The sequence below is a fragment of the Acipenser ruthenus genome, chromosome 15, assembly GCF_902713425.1.
Source record: "Acipenser ruthenus chromosome 15, fAciRut3.2 maternal haplotype, whole genome shotgun sequence".
In the NCBI taxonomy this organism is placed as follows: Eukaryota; Metazoa; Chordata; class Actinopteri; order Acipenseriformes; family Acipenseridae; genus Acipenser; species Acipenser ruthenus.
The window spans coordinates 23721491-23745755 of NC_081203.1; the positions used below are offsets into that span (position 1 = coordinate 23721491).

General features: G+C 37.2%; 1 protein-coding gene across 5 annotated transcripts in view; it reads left to right on the top strand.

Moving 5' to 3' along the window:
• Positions 1-24265, top strand: part of LOC117422130 (mitochondrial 2-oxodicarboxylate carrier-like) — a 181085-nt gene that overhangs the window by 56665 nt on the left and 100155 nt on the right. Inside the window, exon 1 of one of the 5 annotated variants that reach the window (XM_058987514.1) lies at positions 6897-7021. The exons of the other annotated variants lie outside the window; for them this stretch is intronic. The gene's annotated coding sequence lies outside the window, so the exon portion shown is untranslated. Of the gene's footprint in view, positions 1-6896; positions 7022-24265 lie in introns of those variants that run through there. 5 annotated transcript variants of the gene reach the window in all.

The following is a 24265-nucleotide window of genomic DNA, read 5'->3' on the forward strand; positions in this document are numbered from 1 at the left end:
TGGATTATAGTGCTATTTCAAACTAATTAGTTTCTTTAATTAGTATCACACATGTCTCCAATCTTGTAATCAGTCATTCGGCCTATTTAAATAGAGAAAAGTAGTCACTGTGCTGTTTGGTATCATTGTGTGCACCACACTGAACATGGACCAGAGAAAGCAAAGGAGAGAGTTGTCTGAGGAGATCAGAAAGAAAATAATAGACAAGCATGATAAAGGTAAAGGCTACAAGACCATCTCCAAGCAGCTTGATGTTCCTGTGACAACAGTTGCAAATATTATTAAGAAGTTTAAGGTCCATGGAACTGTAGCCAACCTACCTAGGCGCGGCCGCAAGAGGAAAATCGACCCCAGATTGAACAGAAGGATAGTGCGAATGGTAGAAAAAGAACCAAGGATAACTGCCAAAGAGATACAAGCTGAACTCCAAGGTGAAGGTACGTCAGTTTCTGATCGCACCATCCGTCGCTTTTTGAGCGAAAGTGGGCTCCATGGAAGAAGACCCAGGAGGACTCCACTTTTGACAGAAAAACATAAAAAAGCCAGACTGGAATTTGCTAAAATGCATATTGACAAGCCACAATCCTTCTGGGAGAATGTCCTTTGGACAGATGAGTCAAAACTGGAGCTTTTTGGCAAGTCACATCAGCTCTATGTTCACAGACAGAAAAATGAAGCTTTCAAAGAAAAGAACACCATACCTACAGTGAAACATGGAGGAGGCTCGGTTATGGTTTGGGGCTGCTTTGCTGTGCCTGGCACAGGGTGCCTTGAATCTGTGCAGGGCACAATGAAATCTCAAGACTATCAAGGCATTCTGGAGCGAAACGTACTGCCCAGTGTCAGAAAGCTCTGTCTCAGTCGCAGGTCATGGGTCCTCCAACAGGATAATGACCCAAAACACACAGCTAAAAGCACCCAAGAATGGATAAGAACAAAACATTGGACTATTCTGAAGTGGTCTTCTATGAGTCCTGATCTGAATCCTATCGAACATCTATGGAAAGAGCTGAAACTTGCAGTCTGGAGAAGGCACTCATCAAACCTGAGACAGCTGGAGCAGTTTGCTCAGGAAGAGTGGGCCAAACTACCTGTTAACAGGTGCAGAAGTCTCACTGAGAGCTACAGAAAACGTTTGATTGCAGTGATTGCCTCTAAAGGTTGTGCAACAAAATATTAGGTTAGTGGTCCCATCATTTTTGTCCATGCCATTTTCATTTGTTTTCTTATTTACAATATTATGTTGAATAAAAAATCAAAAGCAAAGTCTGATTTCTATTAAATATGGAATAAACAATGGTGGATGCCAATTACTTTTGTCAGTTTTCAGAGAAAATTGTGCATTCTTCGTTTTTTGTGGAGGGGTACCAACAAATTTGAGCACGTCTGTATATATATATGTATATATATAATATATATATATACACACACAGCATATGTATTCTATTATCTCGCTCATATAATATACAGTATGTGTGTGTGTGTGTGTGTATGTGTGTGTGGTGTGGGACCAGGCATCTGAGCACTGGCGATTTGCTGCTTTCCATGATCTCAAGCCAGAGCTCTAGCTGTCATACAGCAGAGTGTTTAGACAACAGTAGTGCACATGTTTCATGAAATAAGGGCTTGCTTGCATGCTTGGATGAATAAAGCTATGGTATGTGTGCTTTGAAATAAACAGGAGTGATTATATATATATATATATATATATATATATATATATATATATATATATATATATGAATTATTGATTTTTAAACTAAAGCAACATGGACTCATTCAAAAAATGAATCTAAAAAATCGAACCCAATGAGTTAATCTTTTAGTTACTGACCTGAGTGTTGGGAAAAAACAAAATTCAGATGCTCTGCTGCTTTGAATTATTGGACCAGGTATAAATAGTGGCAATTTTTGGAAAACAAAATAAGTGGTCCAATAACAATGTGCTTTTCAAAGCTGTGTTTAGGTTCAGCAGTCAATACTGGTAATGCTGTTAAACATTTGTGACTGTATTTATAAAGCATGTTTTGCTGGTGTCTAACTGGTAGATGTTACATGTCTGCAAAGGACTATGATAAGTTACTTTAAAGATTTGCTGCTGTCCATGTGAAATGTTGATGGACCCAGAACAGGCCATAAAGGACATTAGAAATCCATATGTATATAATATACCTGATGTGGATGAATTGGGGCAACATGGGTGAACCAGACTGGCTCAATGGAAAACTTGCACTTCATAACTGGGTGCCAATGGGGCAGCAAGACAACTCTGTGTACCAGTAAAGAGCCCTGTGTTAGAACTAAGGGTACACTTTTTTAATTGAATCAGTTTAATATTTAGTATTTTTGTGTAAAAATAAAAGGGAAGTCAGGTGGGGATGCATATTAGTATTATGCACCAAAGGGGAAAAGCATTGTGTATTGAAGCCTGTGCAACATTGAAATGTTTCCCCACCTTCTGCAAGAGATATCTTTCTGAAACATTTGTGCTGGAATAGTTCAATAGTATAATGCATACTGATCTAAGTGGAAACAACGATAGCAAATAACACAGAACACACAAGTAGCCTTGTGCAACTCTACAGTCACTTCAAGTTAGAAGTATAGTTTTTCACTGGAGACATTCTTAAACATTTGCACATGTAGTATAGAGCTATGGCCAAAGCTTTTGCATCACCCTATAGAATGAACTAATTTTGCTTTATAAAGTCAAATGAAACCTGCTGAAGTAATGTAATGTTAACATATTGGATTACATGCCACTTTTAGATTTCCAGTACTGACATTTTGAAATCTAACATGAAATACTGAAGTACTATTATGACTTTTTGCAATATCATTTTGTAGTTTCTTTGATTTACATGATGTTAAATAAAATATCTAAATTATGTTAATATATATATATATTTTTTTTTTATTATGTCTCAATGCTACAATTCTAGGTGATGAAACTTTTTGCCATAGCTGTACCTGCATATTAATTTTTTTGAAGACTCACTGGAATACTAGATTCAGGAATTTACTTTTAATAAATGGTACTTTAAGTGCTGGGCTAATTACACCACATACTGTCTGTCTTGTCCTATCTGTAGATGAGCTGCTAATCTTGTGGACTTCAATCAATTTTGTTAAGGTCACTCAAGGTCAATAGAGGTAATTTCCCCAATCTCATCTGAAAAACGAATTTCCAGTTAGCAAAAATCCTTTCTCTGCTTGATGAAGTTTCTCATATGGATACAGAAGTTGAAAGGCTAGTTTTCAAGTAGGATAACCGTGGTGGTTGAGCAGTGGAGACGCCTTTTGTAAAAAATGAACTGGAGACAATTGTTCTGTGCTTTTTGTTTTCGTGTTCCCCATTCTGTTCGTGTTTGTTTTAGGGGTCTATTTTGTGTGCATTTTGCTGTATCTTAGCCTCTATGTCTCCCAGCTATTCATACATAAGCAGCACATACATGTAATACTACTCACAGCTGTGCAATCTGGCTTCCAGTTCTCACCGCCAAGTGCATCTTTCAAAATCCTGTACACTCATGAGGAACACGGTGTTAAGGGAAAAAAACCAATGCATCTTAAATTGTTATTTACAGATTCATAATCTAGCTGCCTTCTTTTTAACATAACCATCTCAAATGGCCCCAGAAAAGGGCACACAGACTCCTTTTCTAAACAACCCAGTTATGAAAAGAAAAAATAGAAAAGGGAAGAAAAGCCCTCCTGCTTCCAGCATGCTTGTCTGTGCAGTTTTTTCTTTTTTTTGTTTTCAGGGGCTGGAGAGGCATAAGCGAATAATTAGGTAATTGCCTTCTTGATTGAGCTCAATAGGAAACATTTCAATTAGTCTAAAACTACACAGAGAGGAAGTATGCTTTTACAAAGGGAAACATTCCTTGTCATGCAACTGTCAGGTTTTTGCCCACACGAAGAGATGGGATTATGAAGAAATTAAAAATTAAAAAACTGAAAAAAGACTGAAAGAAATGATTGCAGTAATTTTAGCTATATTTAAACAGTGTGTCTTCTGATATGATTTGCCTGTGATCCTATCCCAGATAACGGGGGGCCTTTAGACCTCATGCCTGTAACAAATTACTGCCTCCCAGCCATGGAAGAGGCACCATTCCTGAAAAAGTAAAATAATAAGAATAAAAAAATATGAACTACACAGACCAAAAGAAAGTTACAGAGTAACTTAATTTGTTCCACCTCCCTTTGCTTGGATTTACAAACATAGATATTACTGTATTACGGCTCTCTTGCATGATCACGCAATGAAAGTCATTGAAGAGCTGCAGATTCAATTGGTAAATATTTACTTCCTCTTCTACTGGCTTCTACCTTTGACCTCACTTCTTGAGGTGGTGGGACGGAGGGATGGGACACAGTAAAAAGAGAAAAAGAAAAAAAGCTTTCTCAAATAATGGTGGCAGCTGCAGTAGGTTTGTTTTGCAGTAACCTGAACTCTCCCCTTACCTGGGATGCCATCACTTTACCATTGCAAGAATAACACCCCCTTTCCCTTCATCTAGGTATCCTTTCACATTACTTGAATAACCTGCGCATTCTACAAGCATAGAAAATAGGTAGCATTTCCCATTCATTATCTGAGGTAGATGAATCTCCAGAAAATTAACCTTTGCCACCATGTTTTTTAGTAGTCAGACAGAAATGGTTTGCGTGAGAAAAAGATGACATCTAAACTTTATATATTTATTAAATTGCAATTAATATTTAAATTTGTGTTCAGCTACTGTGGAATGGAATATATATTTTTTTGCAGGTAAGCACTTGAGTACTGTATTTTTGCATGTGAATTCATTGGACAAAGAAGCCACATAGTGCTAGGATGGTCTTGTAACACACTATTTATTTTAGCTTTGTTTATTTATACTCGGTTCTATGATATAAAAAACAGACCAATATCTTTTTTTTTTAGATGCAGACTACTTTTTGTATACATGGTTTGCACCGCCAAGTTCTGTCAATTTTCTATTTTATGATTTCATGTTCATACCTTCTGTAGATACTATTTCTGTCAGCACAGCATTTGCCCAAACATTCGCAAAGTACCAGGTAACTTGGGAAAATGTGGCTTCGACTTGCACAGATTCTGCTTCATCATACATGCCAGGGGACATTGAACTTAATGAGAAACCAGAACTGCTACACATCATTTTCCACATGTAGTGTGTATATATTGAAATTTTCCCCCCAGATTTTTGCTAATATTTAAATTAAAACCAATTTTTTCCCGATTTTATTATGTAAAATAAACTCAGAAAAATTCCCGGATTTATTAATTTTTTTAAAGATAAAAACCGAAAATGCGGAACACTACAGATACTGTCGTCCTGTGAGGTTTAACATTGAAGTTCAACAAAAACATAAATGAGTAGTGTAAAATAACCGATCTCCATATTTTTGCTCTGAAAAATAACTAGGGAGAGGCGATGCACAGGAAATAGTAATATACCATAACTTGAGCATTGATTTAACAACACACCAGGGAGGATTTTGTATTTACAGATGACACAAGAGTAAGGTTTAAAACCAGCGAACCACACACTTGCCTATTTCTCGATCGTTCAGTTAGTTGGTACAACAGGATACAAGACAGTATTTCCCAGTTGATTTTGGTTTCAGAACTCTCAGACAGGGTCTGTAATTATTCCATGAGAAACCGGAACCATGCCATATAGTAGGCTTTATGAACAACTGCAAACATGTATCTTGGCTGCATTTAAAATGAGGGTACATTTATTTATTGTAGGTTCATATAATTTGCTGACGGTATGCATTGTTGTTTGTTAACTACATACATAATACTTAACTTCCAATGGCACGACTTTCAATTCAGTTCAATTGTTCTTTAGATATTGATGACCAGAATCAATGGTCACTTGGATTCAGAACTGGAGATAATCTGGACTACCCCTGTATTAAAACACTTAATCTGAATAAATTAATTGAATGCTACTGTAGTAAATAACATTTAAATTAATAGAGCTTGTCAGTACATATGCACACCACTGAAAACTACTGTATGTATTTCCATAGATTTTTTTTTAAGTAATAAAAAGTTTGGCATTATAACATTTGAAAAAGTTTTTGAAAGCACAAGGTTTCAAGACTACAAATGTTAGTGTGTGTGTGTGTGACCGGGACCTGAGTTTAAACAGTACATACTGGTCCAATAAAAGGTATCAAAAATCTACGTTTGCAGCTGCTTCTTCTAAAAAGCAATACAAAATAAATTCTAATGTTACTAAAATAAGTGCTTGCAAAAGGAAAGGTGAGACTGAGATCCACAGAGGTTTGTCTGCCTGAAAGCCAGGTGTAGCTTGAAGCCTCCAGGCTGTGATTGGCTACTGCAGGCTGTAAACTTCACACAGACCAGATGCAGCATAATTGATCACTCTGTGCTGCAGGTTTCAATAAACCTGTGTCTGCAATCTGCCAGGTTTGTTTAGAAATGAAATAGGCCTAGGACTGTTGATTGTTAGATGAAATAAAAAATGTATCTGTGTTTGAAACTGCAATTGACTAACAGTCCTGAGCTGTAACCACTAGTCTACCGCAATGAAGTAATGACTTATCAAAATCTATTCAGATCAAGGGAAAAATGACATGATGTGTTATTTGGTCCTCTTTTATTATTAATGAGGCACCAGTTACGATCATTTTCAAGAATAATTTGTAGGTCCCCACTGGATATGTAGAAACAATGTGTTGTGCTCCATAATTCTGTATTGTATTCGGCCTGGTTTCAGAAAGTTAAACAGCAGCACACACAAGCTGTCGTATGTATTGCAGAACCACCCTGCTGATATCACATCCTGCCATGGGGTTTGGGGAGACTTCAATCCATGGACCATGAAATTGAGGTCTTCAACACAAACTTTTAAATATATTCCCTGCTTTCCAAGCATCACTGCAAATCCAAAGACTGGTTGCGCTATTGCCCATTCCATTGTTATTTTTTTTAAGCAAATGAAGACGAAGTAGTCTAAGGCAGATCAAATAGGTAAGATCTTATTTTTGTAAAAAAAAAGATTTGTTATGTTGTGTTTTATATCTATCTATCTATCTATCTATCTATCTATCTATCTATCTATCTATCTATCTATATATATATATAGTGTATTATCTGTGTATTGTTGTTCTGGCCTTTAACCAATCACAGAGCATTCATCAGTGACTAGAACACACTGTCTGACAAAACATCAGCAATTGTGTGTATTTTTGGTTAAATTCTATTGTAATTATTATTTTTACCAGGAGAAAAGAAATAGCACTTACAAATCAATATAGGGAAATATTTGATACTTGTGTATTTGCTACTTGTTCATACAGTGGATAAAAATAAAGACTTGTGTCATTGTGAATATCCTTGAGGTGGTAGCTTCTCATACTTCTCATACTAGGTGGAAGCTGCAGCTTAGCACATAAACAAAAAAGCTGTGATCATTTTTTTTAAAAATGGGGGGGGGGGGGGGGGGGGGGTGAAATTGATACTGGAAAGAGAATCAAATAACCCTACAAATAACATTTTGGTTTGGTTAAATAGTTTTACATTTCTTTCTACGGGCAATTTTAAAAGACTAAAAAGTGTCAGGTTATAAAAGTCTTGACAAATCTTCAAAAACAATGAGCTATTTTAACATACTATGCTCTTGCAGGATTCCAAATAAAAATACGTGAACTGGAGGGTTGTTTTTTTTATGTGTTATTGAATGTGCTGATGAATTCCATGGCTTTTGGAAGATAGTTGCAGTAGTTTCACTTTCTTAATAGTTACTATGTCATGTAATATTCAACAACACTAAAAAGTAAAATGTATGTATTTTAAGGCTGTAAGGATGTTGACTAAAGCCTAGGTTCATTGAAGAACTAAGGGCTATTGTATAAATGCTGGGACATAGTATGTAAGAGTACTTGCAGCTCTGTTATGGGTATGAATAAAAGTCTGTGTCTCCCAGCATATAAATTTATGTCTCTGTGTCCATGGCTCATTCTGTATTATTGCAGGGAGCAGTCAATTAATGTGAACTCCTGTTGACATCAAGTTCAAAGAGAAAGGGTCCGCTACATCTAGTTATTTTGTTTCACGCGGAGGTGCAGGGACAAAAAAACAATTAATTGATAAAGAACGGCCCGCACTGCGGGTTGTTCTTTATCAGCTCCTGTTGACATAACACATCCCTGTGAGTTATGAGGACTGGAGCAGCTCAGACTCTGCTGGCAAATTTATTGAGCCTGGAAATACTTTGTTTGCCTGGGGTAGAGAACCATTGGAGGTTTGCACATCCGCAGTTATAATTTAGTAATTTGCGTTTGCGCGCCGTATGACAAATTGACTAATGACTGCCCCGAAGTGAAATGCCAAGTTGGCATTCCGCACGCTCTGAACTGTTATGCTTAGGCTCAGGTGTACCTTCTGCCTAGCAGTGAGCATAATATAAAAAGGGTTTTGTGTGTTAGTGTGTGTGTGTTGAAAAGAGTTTGTTATACATTAACAGAGTCTCTGCTTCTTTAGCTCAGGGTCAACATTTAGTAGAACAAATAAAGAAGCACATATTTTTTTATTTAGCGTTCTGTTACTCAATCACCACTACAGCTGAATATCCTAAGTGACGTACATTTAATTAATTTTAAAATGGTTGTTTTTTTTCCTTCCTTGCCACTTTGGATGGGTATACTATATGGAAACAATCTGATTAAGTAGAAGTACTTGTGAGAGCTTCCGACCACACTATCCCTAGGCAATCAGGGCCTGGGCAGTTATTAAGAGCAAATCTAAATCGTCAGAGTGTGTGTGGTTTTAAAGGTGGGTGGGGGGTGCACATTTCCATCCTGAGGGGGCCTCCTCCCCACTATTTTATTTCTGTCTTTTGAAAGCTACTGCCTTTGAAATTTCTCTTCAGTCGTCTGACAGCAGCTTGGGCCTGTGCCAAAGAGGATGGAAACGAAAGGAGGCTGGAACTAATATTGATAGTGTGCACACTTTTTCTTTTTTTTAAAGGGAAAGTTTCATGTTCATATCCTAACTCGTCCCTGTAGAGGGTCAATTGCAAACAGTTGGCCGCCAGTCCAGTCCAAAATAAACACTTGGAGAGAAGGAATTGCATCGGCAAGTACCCTGGGCCTCCATTTGCAGTCGAACATGCTTTTCATTTACCTCCACCCCCCTCCCTCCCTAGATTTGATACAAAATCTAACCATTATTAACTAATAAAACAGTACTAGTGACAGTTTAGTCATTTAATCATTTGCCCTTCAGAATGTGATTTTCTGACAACAAACTCTTTTGAAAGGTATACATAATTGAATTGGCAATGTTTTTGCCATGCACATAATATACAATTATTGTAAGTATGGTCAAGCTCCAAGGTATAATACGAATTATATTTGCATCAACTTCAATGCACTGTACAGACTGGCTTGTTTAGACTAGGTCAAACAAACTAGATGCCAAGTCTAAAGGCTGGAGAAATTCATACTACAAATACAATCCAGTACACTGTATTACTGTGAGGGGAACTGCAACGTCTGGCGCTACTGCTTTTTTTCTTTACAGCAGCTTCTCAGGAAAAGATTATGTTTAGTAAATTACAGAACAAAACACTAAACTCTTACTGTCCAGCAAATAGCATGCGATTCTTCTACATTAAACTTTTCTGATTTGCAATTTGATTGCACTTGAGACAGTGAATTATTTTTACCAATTCAACACTTATCATTGTTTATCCCGTACATAAACCATGTAATGCAATATCTACTGCATTACATTCCATGCTGTCTGTAGCAAATGCATTCATTTTAAACTTGTAAGCTATATCCAGAGAAGAAAACGAAGAAATAATGTTGAAGTTGCTTTTTTATTTGGACGAAAAAAGATGTTGAAAGTCCCTTCATGAGGTTGACAGCTCGTACATTCTAAACTTGTTTGCTAGCCCAATAAAAGCTATCCACTTAAACTTGATGATTTAAAAAAAAAAAAAAAACAATTTACAAATTAATTTTAAAAGCCATTTTAAAATAATTGGAATAATTGGTTGGTTTGTTTGTTAACAAGTGGTTAGAAACTGAACTGACATAGATTATGTGTTTGTTTGTTTGTTTATTAATTTTCATAATTTTATTTCTCACAAGGTATTTGCCATTGTGTCAATTGAATGATAAGATGTTCATTTGATGCTGTACACATTAATGGTTTCAATGTGTTGACATTTTACTTTTTTTTTTTTTATTTGGTCATTTTAAACTACAACATCATTTTGGCTAAAGCGGTTTTACCACAAGGCAGTAAAAGCCCATCTCTGTTTAAACTTACAGTAGCAAAGAAAAAAAGAAGAGATTATTTTTCTCCCTACTTTATTTCTTACACTCTGTATGTCTTCAGACCTCTCTGGCAGTGCAGTAGGGAAAAGACAATAACAATGAGGGATCTAAATTGTCACATTGTCGAGACTGTTTAGTTTTGTCAGGTGTTGGCTCTTGGACCCAACACTGTGCTAGGAGCTCCATGGAGAGGAGCAGCTGGAGAGCTCACTGAATGTCGCCGAGGGTCAGCAAAATTTTTACGGCAACCAGCTGCCGCTTCAAAGCACGTCTCTGTGCTGGAAAGCTCCTCAAGATGGAACTGGCCCAAGCCCCTGCTGATCCCTCCATCCGACCTCCTGATCCCACGGAAGTCCTTCTCCAGATCATTTCCAATCCTCTGCCTCTTCCTTTGCTATTTATTTTTTTAGTTTTTTTTTTCAATTTAGGAATGGATTCCCCAACCTGAGATGCGCAAGACGCGTGAGACGCGACACCTCGCTTCCAATGTGTTCTTGAACTTCTACCCAAGTTTCACAGCTGGGTTGCATTGAATAGCTTCTCAGATTGCCTAGTTGAGGTCAGTCCAGGTTCTTCTGGCTCCTAGGCAGGAACATTTTTTTAATAAGGGTGTGTAAGTAGTGGGTGAGGAACAACTAATATCCCTTACTTTGGATTCTTAAAAGGAGAAATGTAGCAGGCCATTTCATACTTTTTTTCATATAGTGATTGCTTAATGCAACCACTGTCTTCAACAAAAGGTTGGAACAATCCTATAACAAAGAGTATGAAAGATTAATGTACAAACCACTTCAGAAATAAAAACTTAATCTCCACAAAGACTGGCAGGGGGGGTTGGAAAAAAAGTGAGAGCTGTCTTTTTGTTTTATGTGTGTGTACAAAAAGGAGAACTAAAGCACGAATGATGAGATAATTACTGCCTGGACTGGTGAAACACTGCACTAAACTGGCTTGCTGGTATGCTGCCTGAGGTAATTTATTTCTTTAAACAGAAGCCTTCAGAAAGAAAATAAAATTAGTTTTATTATAGATTTGTATTATCATTATTGTTATTATTAATATTATTATTATTATTATTATTAGAATTATTATTAATAAAGTTGTGTGTGTGTGTGTGTGTGTGTACTTACTGTCCTACCATGCGTTTTCTGTTTCATTTTTAATTTAGTATTCAGACATGTCTCCCTCCCCTTCAGAAAACACTTCAAGTGCTGCTGTGAGTTCCATTACCATTAAGACAGAGTTACTGCTGGCTCACGATAACTGCTAGATTTCAGTAAATTATCTTAATGTGCTACACTATAGAGTTGGTACCATGCATCATATCAGTTGAGTATTGTGCCATACCTTTTGTTCTTAAAGCCATATTTTCTATATTTAGCATATTTAATTTAAAATGTATTTTAGTTAAACCTCTGGAGATGCTGAACTTGGTAGAAGGTGGATTGTACCCATGCTAACAAGCTCTTAAAAACAAGAACCCTCTGCAAATACGTTTTACTATTCTTAACTTTACAGCTCACCAGTAGGAAATAATATTGTAAACCTGACTGTTCAGTCCAGTATTTTAATTTTATTTTATTTCAATATGTATTTATTAGTTTAACATTCATTTTGACAAATGGTATTATTTTTACACTTAATAATAATTCAGAAGACGATTTGACAGGTTCATATCGAGTATGGATTGTGTCTCTACTGCTGCACTAACAAACATGATATATGTGCAAGTAACAAGTCAACATGGATCCAAATAAAAGTAACTTGTACAACAGTAGAGTAGTAATTGCTATTAGCCTGGAAAATCTTTTGGCTAATTACTGTGTAGTGTGGTCCAGTGGTTAAAGAAACAGGCTTGTAACCAGTAGGTCCCTGGTTCAAATCCCACCTCAGCCACTGACTCATTGTGTGACCCTGAGCAAGTCACTTGTGCTCCGTCTTTTGGGTGAGATGTAATTGTAAGTGACTCTGCAGCTGATGCATAGTTCACACACCCGAGTCTCTGTAAGTCGCCTTGGATAAAGGCATCTACTAAATAAACTAATAATAATAACAAATACTGTGTTGTATTCCTGTTGTAGTTTGTCCGGTACTACAGAAGATAGTCTATGTGAAAATGTTTTAAATTCTTGGTTAATTTTGTAAAGTTAAAAAAAAGTAAAGTTATTTGTTTTTAAATGTTTTTTGGATGCATTATGCTCATAGAAACAAGAGGATAGTGAATTAGGTCACCCTTAAAAAAATTGGGATTTGATGTCACTGAATTGGTTGTTTTATTTATTTATTTATTTATTTATTTATTTATTTATTTATTTATTTTCTCTACCCAAACATAAAATCTTGATTTAATCAAGCAATATAAAATGGGTGTAACTGTATTGCGAAGGCCACTGCTTAAACCCTGGAGGTTAATGGCACCAAATATCAGCCAAATGGGTTTGAATGTGGATAAAACAATACCACTGCTACGCTGCGAAGCAGGTGGGGGCTCGACTTCTCAATATCTCAATAACTTGATTAGGTAGCGGATTCCAAAGGCTGAAGAAACATGTTTCAGAGCTTCCCCTCCTAGTCCCCAGGTCCCATGCAGCTGTGTTACTGTGTACAAGCAGCCACCCATCACAGGTTGGGCATCTTATTTTGACTAACCAAAAACTATGCTGCATTCCCAGCTTGTTATAATACATGTTTTGCCATAATGTGCAGGACTGCCAACTGCTGTGTAATGGTGAGGGTGGGGTAGATCCGCAGCATGTGCTTGGAGAGAATTGAAATTTCACAATCCGATATATGAACTGAAATCCACTTAAGAGTAGTATTTATTATATACACAGACTACCCGTTCTGTTTTTATGTGCATTTAGCCACACAGATTATTGTGAAAAACTCAATGGAGGATTTTTTTTTTCTACTGGGCAACTAATTAGCACTTAATTGAGACACACATACCCACTGCAGAACCCATACAACTCTGAGTTAAATGTTTTAAATGACTGAAAATCACACAAGCGATTTATCCTTAACCCACAACTTTATTGGCTTGGTGCCATTCATGCTTAGTTTAGTGTTCAGCACGGTTTAGATGGATTTCTAAGAAGTAGTGAGTAACCTTTACGGGCTTCAGGCCATTTTTCCTACCAGTTTTCCTATTTACTTTTTTCCATTCAGTCTCCCTGAGGTGGGGAAGCCCTAAGGCCAGCATTTCATAGTAGCAGGTAATAAATATTAGGGATGCACTTTGGGCCAAAATTGAAATGTGTACCACTGGGACTTGAGTGGCGGTGAAGGATCTATGATAAATGCACAATTTATCTGCCTCTCCCTGAGTAAACAAATCTCTACAACTAATACTAACCTTGCGCTGCTAAGAGATCCTAGTTTGGCATGCAGGCCAAAAACATAACTTTTCAGAACAGTGGGCCAAAAGTAACTAAGTTATTAAAATACATTGACTGCCCTCATCATTTACTGCTCCCATCTGTTGTTTAGTTAAAATTTTCATTTTATAATAAGAATTCTAGGTAGTGACTTTCTGTACAGCGGTCCTTTCGTCCTTGTTGGTCTGAAGGCAGAGCACTGTAGCAGATGTTTAACTGCGTATGGTTCATTTGCTCTATATAGTTGCACATTCTGTGATTTTTACAAAGCAGAGGAAATGTATTAGAAATGAATGAATTGTTCATTGTCTGGATTTCAAAACCTTTTGGAACTACACCTTTTAAGACCAGATGAAGCAGTTATGTTAGGCCTGACTTCAGGCATGCTTCCTTAGGACAGAAGAGCATCTGCCACTGTTTAGATTAATTGGATAGACCGTGTAGAATGTGAAACATAATTTAAAAGACAAAGTTCTTCTGGTCTTCCACCATCAAGCAGTCAAGCTTCTTTAGTGGATTTATGATTTTGCATACTGGTATTACTGCCCTAGAGCACAGCTATACATTCATCATAATTACATTATTCACTAATACATATACAAACATTGACTTACTGTGTTGAAGTGAGGATGTCCATATTTAGGATTCAGGCAATGTAGAACTCTTGACACATTCTGAATCCAAGAATTGTGAGAAGGAACAGAATGATTTGTACGCCTCATTACCGCCCATGTATCTATCACACTGTAATGCTGGGGTTTGGATTATATCAGTAATTCAGTTGGATGCAGACAGATTCCAATCTCACAGTTGTATCACTGCAGCTCACACATTGTACACATTGTTTACCAACTTCTCAGCTCAACTCACTTCCTAGTTTGTCAATAAACCTTATTAAATACAAGACCCTTAAATAACTTTATGCAAACAATTAGAAGGTAAATACTACTGCAAAGCAAGCTTAATGCTCATAGGAGATTTTAACCAATTGACTTATTTGCTTTTTTAACAGTAAGTATTTTTTTTATAATTATTATTTTATTGTAATAATGTTGTTGTTTTTATTAATTTTGATTAATTTACGTGCATTATTAATGTTAACCTAACTTTAAAGTAATTACTGGTCCTGAATGTATTGGTCCTACACAATAACGAATATATATATATATATATATATATATATATATATATATATATATATATATATATATTTGTTATTACGTAGGTCCACAACAACTGATGACTGGTCAGTAGCAACGTCTTTAGCGCTGCCTGCCTTTCTTATGTGGAAAGAGAGTTGTGAATGATTTGACATTATTTAAAATATATTGCCGCAACCCAGGTTTATTGGTTTAAAAAAATAAAAACACATTTTCTAAATCGGTATTCACGGGTGTTTCTGTAGGCTATTTTTGGTTAAAACCAAAAACTTCAAGCCCTAATCATAATATAGCCTACATACATGCTAGGTAAATCAAGTCCCTGTCTGACTGATGGACTGTAGGGAACTTGCAACCTTCTGAATCAAGGGGTCAGGTCTCAAGCAGACTTGTTTGCAGAGTCACTGAACCGGCTTTGTAATTTGACTTTTTTTTTAAAAGTTCAGGGAGCCACACACACATGCATCCTCCCCCATTAATTTAAAACAAAGCAGGGAGTTGTATGTGATTCGGAAATCCCCAGTCTGTGAAAGATGTCAGTTTGCCGGGATAGCATTTAAAATACCTAATGCTGTACGACATTCTGGGTGGTGCTGTTGAAACAAGACTTGCGAGCGCATGGTCCCGCTGCTTCTACAGGTGCTTACAATTTTGCAGTGATTAATCACTGTTTTGTTACAGGCTGACACACTGTTAAATAGATCTGTCCATTTCCTTTCTGTTTCCATCCTGTAGAAGCGCTGCGACTTGGCATACTTTATGATCAACGTGAGGCCTGCTACAAAAAGAGAGAAAAAAAAGCCTCCTGCACCCACCCACCCTTCCACACATCATTGTTCATTACCTCATTGCTGGCCTCCGAGCCTATCAATGCGTATTAGGTCATCAAAGTAAAAAACCTGCATTATGGATGGTCTGGTCGACATGTAGAGCACATTTCAGGTAAAAAGTGTAATTGATCACTGATGTAAAATGTTGTGAAATGAGCCGGGTGTTAGGGTCAAAAACAAGTCTGAAAATGCACACAAAGGTACATTTCAAGAACTTTTACATTTAATCATTCTCCACTACCCACCCATCATTTGGACCCCCCCCCCCCCCTTTTTTTTTAAAGAAACAGCTGTACTCTGTTTGCATTGCAACTGCTGATTAACTGGATAAAAGGCTGTTTGGAAGTAGGTGATAACTACATACTTGCCAACATTTTGGAAAACTCTGAGTCCTGTTTACAAAGTTTTTTGTTGTGGATCTTTAAGTACACTAGCAACTTATTAGCACGCCACCTTCTGTGACTTTTACTGATCACATCTATACTGAATAATCAATTTTAAAATAAACTTTCAAACAACTTAAAGTACCAGTGGGTGAATTTGACATTGAGAGTTTGACAAACAAAGAAGGATATGGGCATGGTCACACAAATGGGCAAATTCGTTTGTAGTCTTTCTCGTTTAAAATCTGATATGGCACATTTCTTGCTTATACAGTAGATCTACAGGTACATACATTTATCTTGGCATGGTTTATAAACTTTATATATTATAACCTATATATTATCCATGTTAAACTAATACCACTTTAAAAAATATTGATTAGATCATGGAACATGTGTGTCCCATTAGTGTGACCAAGCCGATATCTGCTAGAAGGTGCATTGCTGAACAATTATTACCTGCCCACTCGGGATCCATATCTGTGACAACGGGGAAATAGTGGAGGCACCGATAGTGAAATGGTTTGGCATACCACCCATTGAGTAAAACGGAAAGAGAGGGGCTGGACGCGGATCACTAACCTTGCGGTTCAAAGACGAACATCTTGCCATTCAACTTATGATTTCTCTAGTTGAGAAGTATGTACAGGTCATACGCTGATGTTATGACTATCTCATCAACCTCTAGGAGTAGATCCAATTACAGTTTACCTACTTTAGTATGACCCACTGCCAGGCAAAAGCACTCTAACAAACCGTGGCTTCTGCAGGCAGGAGCTTCTCACAGGCGGATGTGGGACGCAAACCCGGGTCCTCCCGCTCTGAAGCATAGCACCGATACCGCTGTACAAAAGAGCCAGCTTCCTAGCAGGAGCAGATATCGGACTTATCTCTTTACAGATTGTGTCACCTACCAGCCCTAACCTCTACCCCTGTGCATGCTACACTATATATATATATATATATATATATATATATATATATATATATATATATATATTTAAATTCCATCAGTGAAACAGAAAAATAATAATCAGCATAGCTTCATTTTTCTTCATATTGCAGTTCTGCCCAGCTCTCTATATTTGTTTACATTCCATCCCAAGCCTCGTGGTCTCCTGAGCAAACAGAACCCCCCTGGTGGTCCTTCACTGTACCAATGCCAAACACTCCAGTTTATTTACCTTTGCTTCTAATTACAACCTTATTTTATCACTAACATGCCTATTAATGATTTTATTTCAGAAAAGGGATGTTTTTTCTCAAAACTCCACCCTAATAATTTGTAACCAAGTATAAGCCCTGGTGAAATGAGGTACATTATATACAGAGGGGATTTGAATTAGAAATGCTTCAAGGTGTTGCATATGAGAACCATAGGGGGATATGTGGTCTTTAGCAAATGACACTTGCAGAGCATAGCATGTAGTGGGATAAGTGGCAAAGTCAGGGATGCAATGTAAAATTATTTTGATGAGCATGGTCAGTGTTGTCCCCCCTCTTGTTAGATATTATTGCTGACTTACAACCATTCCCTGTCAGGTAACCCTTGAAAGAAGTGGGAGCTATACTAATGCAGGCTTTCCTTTCATTAAAAGTGTTAGGACCTCTTTCAAATTAACATGTACCAGTACTCAAAGGGTCACATCCTTCACTTTTCCACTCAAGCAAATGGGGGGGAGGTAGGCCTCTTTTGGAATGCAACCCAATGACAACCCATTTGAAATATCTTCAAATAATAGGAAATATTAATCATTTAGTTGCCTCCCACGGGTGGTAAAATAATCCAGTTCATTTTAAACCACGGTAACATAAGTGGAGAAGTTGTCACAGTTACTTGGCAGGCATTGAAGTCACCTCTGGTTGATAAAGCACTTTATTATATACTGTTCAGTAATTGTATGATTAATAAATTACTTACTGGAGACTACAGATTATATTCAATTGTAGAGATGAAATGATGTTTTGTTGTTGCACGTAATTGCTCAGCTGTTATTATTGATGGCATTGTTAGGCAGTTTGAAATTTTATTATTATTATTATTATTATTTGTTTATTTAGCAGACGCCTTTATCCAAGGCAACTTACAGAGATTAGGGTGTGTGAACTATGCATCAGCTGCAGAGTCACTTACAACTACGTCTCACCGAAAGACGGAGCACAAGGAGGTTGAGTGACTTGCTCAGGGTCACACAGTGTCAGTGGCTGAGGTGGGATTTGAACCGGGGACCTCCTAGTTACAAGCCCTTGTTTTTAACCACTGGACCACACAGCCTCCTATATATTATATATATATATATCTCACACATTTTTTGTCTTGAAAGGCTATGGCAAATTTTCTTCGAGGGCTAAAACAGTTTTTAGTCTTTTTACATAATATTTTACAAAACCGACAAATATATTTTTGTTGGTAACTTTTTTTTTATATAAATTCTTCTTAAACAAATACACAGGCTTTAAAGATCATGGTTTCTTCTTTAGGTGAGAAGAAGAAACTGGCGGTAACTCAACAATTAAAAAATCAACTCATAGTATATGAGGAGCTTTACTGTCAGTTTAACCTTTGTTTTATGTGGAGCAGCATTACCTGTACTTCTTTACTTTCCAGATCAAAACTATGCATGCTACATACTATTCGGGTTATCTCGTATTTAATAAGTTATGCATTCTGCAATGCAGAATTATCTTTGTGGTTTCTGCAGGACCTAAAACTCACCTGCCTCTTGCTGTTCAGGTGCTGTGCTGAGGCATGTAAGGTCATTCAGAGCAGGATTGGGGCTGTTCGACAGCAGCTCTGAAATCAAATAAACCATTAAGGAGGTTACTGGATCTCAGGGTCTGTTAAAATACACAGGTTCTGCCTCATTACCCTCATCAGCACTGACAGGATGGACACAGACAGAGGGAGTTTTCTAACAGGTCCGGGTCACGGAAATTCACACTTTTAATTTTTTTAAAATTTTGTTTTTATTTTTTTTAGCTATACCACATTTACACATTCGAAGAACAGCCAGGGATACATCATTCACCTTCAAAACTTGAGACGTGAGACGAAAGCTAGACTATGGATATGGTTGCAAAGTGATTTGGCTTGCTTTGACCTTTGAACCCCCATCGGCCGTGTGTTTTTTGTGTATTGCAGAGGAAGTAATTGGCTTGCAAGGCAGTTTTGGTGGACGAGGGAGTTGGGTATTAAAAGGAGGGTGGGGGGTTGAATTCTAGAAGGATTTGATGGTTTTTAGGCACGGTAGACTTTAGGCATCCTGGGTTGTGTATTTACAGAAGGTTCCTATAAAGCTGTATCTTTAACTGATGAAATAGAGGAAGGCCAAAAGCAATTGTACACCATATGCCTCATGAAGGAGACCCCCCAAGCTTGCATTGGTACACTGTACCAGTGTACATGTCACAGGCACCCAGTATAATGCTTGTTTAGTCTATTAATTTACGACTTGCATTACTGGTACTCCTAATTGCTACGATAGTGCAGAGTTGATTATCTAAACCTAATTGACAATCCAAACTTATCGTTTCTGACCATATGATACTTACATATTTCATACTTAACTGACTATGCCAGAATGAATTTGAGAAATAATTTTCCCTATTGGTATCATGACATTGTTTACATTGTTTGTATCCCATTGTTTACCCAGATAATTTGTTTTAAATATTTACTCTTATAATTTGTTTTAAATATATATTCACTATAGTGTCCATATACAATGTATTAAAACACTAAATTCCATATCATGATCAATATGCTTAATGCATTGCATATTTTGCAACACATTTAAAAATACATTTAATTGTAGGAAATGTTTATAAATATACCTCCAGTTTTATAGACAGAAGCAGGCATTTAAAAAGTATGTTTTAATGACTATTAGTTTATCCTGAACTTCCTGTATCCCCAAACAGTAACAAACTTAAATGTATTTATATATCAGAGTATTCAACACACACTCCCAAAAGCTGGTTCTTTTGGAAGTTTGGAAAAATCAATCATTTCAGATTAATTTCTATTTTATTAATAGTTTTATCTTTGGTACCAATAATAATGCTGTCATATTCAGTATGAACGTCATTCATCAAATTGCAGATTTTATCAGCGGTAGGTTGAGATAGCATCACTTTAATTTAGTCATTCTGGCCAGTAAAACTCTTAGGAGACACAGACACACATGTTGAGCATAAAGTCCCTGTGCTGGGTAAGTCAGTGGGTGTCAGCAGTTCAGTAAGAACATCTGTGATAGCAGCGACCATGCCCAAACAATAACACCCTGTCTGCACATCAGGTATTTGCTCTCAGTGCTGCTGCAGGCATCCCTCAGAGCCCTGGGGACTCTGCTGATGCGCACACACTGTCTGCAGCTTTCTCCTCTGCTCATCGTTGTGCTACACCACTGCTTGTTTTTTGTTTTTCTGGGATTCTTTTCCTTTTTTTCTTTCTTTTACTAGAGGTCATGTTTGTGAACTAAACATCCGTACATCCTTATTTTTTCTGGTGAAAATAATTTCCTTCCGTTCTGTTGAAGTGCATGGCTTTACCCTTCTAAATGTTTTGATCCACAATTTCAAAGCGCTCAATCACAATTCTAAGGTAAAACTAAAAGAAATGAAGACAAATGTTTTCACGGACAGAAATTTGCCTTAGTTTCTAATAAATGTTACCTTTTAAAGGTTTACCATGGTACATTAGGACTGTTATGTTATAGTTTACGATTAATTTGTATGGCTATACTATAGTTTACTACATTTGACTATACTGGTAAAAAACTGCATTACACTTATGATGCTGTGTCATTATAATGAACTGAATACTGGTATGTTTATTTAGGATATGCTGAAACCCATGTGTTATGAATATAATACTGCAGAATAATGTGGGCTAGGTATACGCAGTATTAGACAGTCTGTTTGTATTTTATATTTAACATTGAAAGTTTTTTTTATGATTGGTGTGACCCTCCAATATATAGTGACTCTATACCGTACAAAGCAACCATCAATAACTCCTTCTGGCAGCTCTTAAGGCTATTCAACCGTAAACAGCTGTGGTTTTAGAAGTGGAGCTGAACTTTAGTCAGTGGAAAGTGATAAATACATAATTAGGATATGGCAGTGCCACAAAACAACTGAATAAAATTGCAGCCTTTGGTGTGTTACTGGTCCCCATGGATTGTTTTATAAAAGAACACAACTTTTGTGGAGCCACAACTTCAACATCCTTTAGCCCTTCAATAATCAGAGGCCATAATGGATCTCTGTCGGAAGAGTGTTCTAAAATGTTTCTCCGGATAGACACTTGGTGTTAACAAGTAATTAAGAATTTACTGCCCTACTAAACTTTCCTTATTGCTGTTCCCTGCCAATAATTGAGTCCATTATCACCTTTTATGGACTCGGGTACATATTGTGTAAGCAGCACAATTCCAGTTGTTAGCATCGGGCATTCATAGTTTTTGAGTTTGCACACGCTTTGTAAAAACATCAGACATGCTCTTTTGTTGTTGTTTTGAGGTCAATTTTTACATGAATTTTCATTAAAAAAAAATATATATATATAGTTAAACTGCAATATAGTAAAATAACCATTGGATTTCCTATTAGCTGCAGTACATTGCAACTGCAATATGGGGTAGTTTGGTTATTTTTCTTTTTCTTGGCCTGATCACAAGGATGGATATTTAACTGATTTGAAATAAAAAAAATAAAAATAAAAAAAATAAATAAATAAAAAAACAGAAAAGGCCTGTTAAGTAAATAGTAGGAGTAGTATTAATAATTGTAGTATTATAGTTAATTTGCTTCCATACACAACATTAAATAACATTGAATAGGACCCAGTATTCCAAAACGGTGACTTTTGGGATAGAATCCCCCCATTACATCTTCTGTGCAGCCCTCAAGGATAACCCTAAGCTGCCTCTGGTAATGCCTCTTTTCTTTCTGGAGACAAAAGCTAATTGTAACTTTGCTACTGCAGTGTCACATGCTTTGGCTCTCTTGTTGGGTTCCCTTCCCTGTGTCTCTCACTGCACTCTCCACTAGGTGACAGTACTGCTCTTCTTCCTTTTGTTCTCTTATCCTCAGATAAAGGAGATAACAACTGATGGCATATCTTGATAAGAGTGAATGGCGACGAAGCTGAAAAGCATTCACTGTTCAGTCCAGATCAACCATTCAGCTGTGTGCCCACATTGAGAGAAGCCATGGAACTTTTCCAATGCTCCTAATCTTTTCAGGCAAGAGGGTGACGTCATAAACCAAAACCCAGTTTGTCTGTCGAAACTTTGCTAAGCTCAGTCAGTTTTCACAGTAGGTTTTAATTCTATTTGATAACTTTTTTTTTTTTTTTTTTTAAAGTGAAGACATTTTATATATAGTGTTGTTTTCATTAAACCTAGTCTCCGCTGTGGGTGGTGGTTGGTGAATATTCAGTGGAAGAACTTGGCCAAAACACTGATTTCAGTATTTTAGAGGGCCAGGTAGTGTTTCCCAGTTTAGAAAAATGGATACCCCATGAGATTAATCAAGGTGATGGGGAATGATGTTTTGTCTTGGTTACCCCTATAGGCACAGCATATAGACTATGCTGGAATTGTTAAACCTAGATCTGAATTTACTTACTGAACCGCCAATACCTTTGGCGACAAAGTGAACCTTTCCAGCACATAGCAAGATTTCATCTCCAGTATGATTTTTTTTTAACTTTTATTATTATTATTACACCATGTAACAATTTTTTTTTTTTTTTTGGTTCCTGGGTAGTAAGTGTTATTTCCTAATTGCTTATGCCTCAAAAGTATAGGAAATGGCTATTATTCCCCACAAACTTTGCTTTTGTGACCAGGACAGTGATATTTTGAAATTTACCTATTTTCCAGAACATTCCAGGTAGATTCAGTGCTGAGTAAACTTGGAGTAACTTCTAGAACTTTCTAGAACTTTCCAGTAATATAAATAGTAGTATAAATACAGGGGCCTTAAGCCCACAGTTCAGTTTAGTTCCAGCTGCCTAAGTTGATACATATCTGCATTTTTCTGAGATGGCATCAAGAGGCTGCAATGGTGGCATTCCTGATGGGTCTCCAAGGCGGTTTTACCAAGTTTCCCTGCTATCTTTGCCTTTGGGACAGCAGGGACACCAAGGCGCACTACCACAGGCGGGACTGGCCACAGCGGACCGAGTTCTCTGTGGGGAGGAACAACGTCAAGTGGGAGCCACTGGTGGACCCCCGGAAGGTGCTGATGCCACCACTGCACATCAAATTGGGCCTTATGAAACAATTTGTCAGAGCTCTAGATAAGGAGTAGGCAGCCTTCAAGTACCTTCAAGACTTCTTCCCTAAGCTGTCTGAGGCAAAGGTCAAAGCCGGTGTCTTCGTCGGACCACAGATAAAGAAGATCCTGGAGTGCAATGAATTCCCTAAGAAGCTCACTAGTAAGGAGAAAGCGGCTTGGAACAGCTTTGTCTCAGTGGTTCGGGGCTTCCTGGGCAATCACAAGGCCGAAAACTACGTTGAGCTGGTTGAGACTCTGGTGAAGAACTACGGCACAATGGGCTGTAGGATGTCCCTCAAAGTCCATATCCTTGATGCTCATCTTGATAAATTCAAGGAGAACATGGGAGCGTACTCGGAGGAGCAAGGCGAGCGCTTCCACCAGGATATACTGGACTTTGAACGCCGCTACCAAGGACAGTATAACGAGAACATGATGGGAGACTACATTTGGGGGCTGATTCGTGAAAGTGATTTACAGTATAATCGTAAATCTCGAAAAACTACTCACTTCTAAATCTTTTGTAGTCATTTTTGTATCACTTTAGTATAAATACATGTTAATTTGGATTCATATGTTGTTTTTTTCTGACTTTATGTGAACGAAAAGACACAAATTCGCCCATTTTCTCATTGGAAATAGGTAAATTTCAAAATATCACTGTCCTGGTCACAAAAGCAAAGTTTGTGGGGAATAATAGCCATTTTCTATACTTTTGAGGCATAAGCAATTAGGAAATAACACTTACTACCCAGGAACAAAAATTGTGTTACATAGTGAATTAACACGTCTTGTAGTCAAACAAAAATATTGTGTGATAAAGAACGTATTTGCCTTTGTGTTTCTCATTTTATCTAGACCATGAAAGGATATACATTCTGTTCTGTGTT